The following is a 2,437-nucleotide window of genomic DNA, read 5'->3' as shown; positions in this document are numbered from 1 at the left end:
AAGGATAAAAAGCCTTTAACATAGATTGTTCATGATTACATGTAATGATAGGTACCGCATTTTTAGCTGTTGGTCTATGACGTGTACTACCATATCATTTAACAAATAATCATCATATAGGATTAGAAGCTGGAATACTTTACTGACATTTTGTTGATGTTGTATGATTATTCTTATTTGTATCCATATATTATTGAGGATCCTAAAGTTAAATAGTTAGGCTAATACTTCACCTATACAACTTTTCTCAGAAGAATGAAAATGGCTCTTTCCTCTCTATTTTTTTTTTCTTAGTTTTAATATATCATGCTGTTTGTCCACTCTCTCATATTTTTTGCATTCTTTACTTTATAAATTACAAAAAAAAAATAAGAGAGAGAGGGGGGGCTATATTAAAAAAAAAATACGTAATAACTATGAAATTACTATCCTGTTCGGACCCCCCTTTTTTTGGGGGGGTCCTAACTTTTTACATATAAAGTAAGGGGAGTAGCAAAAAAAAGAGGGAGGATGTAAGAGGGGGAGTTCGAATCTCTCTATTCTGATAGGTTACTAAATTCATTAATATTATTACTTTTATCTAATGCTTTTTCATAAAGACGAGACAAATCTATCTTGTACTCTAGAGTAACGATTATTATCTTACTTATTTCAGCTTTTATAGCTTATGATAACTTATCTCTTTTATTTTTAGCGAAAGATATAGGAATATTTGGAGGGTTTATTCATTTCTGGTTTATTCTCTTATTCCTTTATTCTCAAAAACACAGAATTACCATTAAAAACTAACAGGTTTAACTATAATTGTTTTTAATTACACCTTTAATTTTACATTTTATAAATTTTAGTCTGCCATACTTAGTAGATAACTTGCCTTTTATATTATTCGAATTTAATCACCTAATTTCTAGAATTCTGGTGTTCTTTTTTTCAACAGTGCATCAGGTTTTACTTAAAATTTTTAGTAAAAAAGGGTTTATAGATATTTTGACAAGTATTTGGATAATCTATGTTACTAAAAGTATTATTAGATTCGTTGTCTATTTTGAATATAGTTAGTAATCTTTTTATTACGAATTGGTTTTTTTCATTAACAATAGATTTTTATAGTATAACTCTAATTAAAGTAGTAACACCTTACGTGGAAAAAGTAGGAATACCTTATGTGGAGAAAATCTTTACAAGCATAATTAAACCATATTTTACTAGTTATTTATCACCTGTTCTTTGTGATTCAGCTGAAGAAGTAGCTAAATTGTTTAGTGAGCTCCCTTTTTCTAATGTAGATAGTAATGTTATGATAAAAAAGTGCAGAACTAGTACTAATTATAAAAGTAGAAAAGATCTAATCGCAGAATTTAAAGCATTCCGTCTAAAAATAAGCTCATACACACCTAGTTTTATTGTCTCTATGCAGTAAGGCCATGTAAGTAAAATTGAACAAGGTGAACCCTCTAGAGGGCAACTTTTTAAAAAAAGAGCTCTTTATAATACACAAGAGGAGGGTTATAATAAACGTGCAAAAATAGAACGCAATTTAGGTAAAAAAAAACCATATAAAAAAAAAGCCCGAGTAGTTCAATGGTAGAACATTAATTTCATGCATTAATAATGAGAATTCGACTTTCTCCTCTGGCTCATGGCAAAAACCAGATTAAAAAACATAGTAAATAAATTACATTTCAAAAGTCCGATTATTTAACAGACCAGGTTTAAAGTAAGTTTTCATAATTATTCTTCTAGCAGTATTATTGTCTATGAAGATGTCTTAATTTCTAAAAAAAGTAAGGACTTAGAACTAAGGTATTAACCTATAACCCTATACCACTTCGTATACTATTAAAAAAATCACCTTACATAATACTTTGTTAATTAAATTATGTTGTTAGGATTAAAGGAAAGGAGATGAACGTGGATTATCTACTATTATATTTATGCCTTTTTACAATACATCACCAGAATTTATGTACAGGTTCCAGCTATGAAATTGGATACGTATCGTTCCAGGTATATAATGGAATTTGTCCGCATTCTAAACTCATTTTCCTTAATTCTTTTTTTTTCTTTTGCTCCAATGGTTTATTGCTTCAGTTTGTTTTTTTTCTGTTTGTTTATTTTTTTTTATTGAAAAAAAAGAAACGAAAAAAACAGTTAAGCAAAAGAAAAAAAATTACCGTAAGCTCCCTGCCGCAGTACTGCGGGGGGAGGAGGATGGATGTTGGTCGGATCCCCACGGATGTATATCTATAAACTTAGAATGTACTAGTTCTAAACAAAAGCATAAAAAACTTTTATATTGTTTTTAAACTTGTGATACAAATGTAATTCATCTTAATTTTATTATACTTAATATTTTTAGGAGAATAGTAGGGAAGTCCAGTGATTTAAATATAGCTTTTTAAAAGTGAGGTAAAAGCTTGGGTAATACACAGAAATT

The 2,437-nt window shown here is 28.8% G+C and overlaps 1 non-coding gene across 1 annotated transcript; it reads left to right on the top strand.

The window, feature by feature from the left end:
- The first annotated feature begins 1,567 nt into the window (after positions 1-1,567).
- On the top strand, positions 1,568-1,638 carry J4E78_011079. The gene has a single exon. It is a non-coding gene; the product is annotated as a tRNA-Met (tRNA).
- Positions 1,639-2,437: the final 799 nt, after the last annotated feature.

The sequence above is a fragment of the Alternaria triticimaculans genome, assembly GCF_023758025.1.
Source record: "Alternaria triticimaculans strain BMP 0046 chromosome Unknown scaffold_90, whole genome shotgun sequence".
Lineage (NCBI taxonomy): Eukaryota > Fungi > Ascomycota > Dothideomycetes > Pleosporales > Pleosporaceae > Alternaria > Alternaria triticimaculans.
The sequence above is the reverse complement of the archived record's forward strand: the minus strand, read 5'-3'. Positions and strand labels throughout refer to the sequence as shown.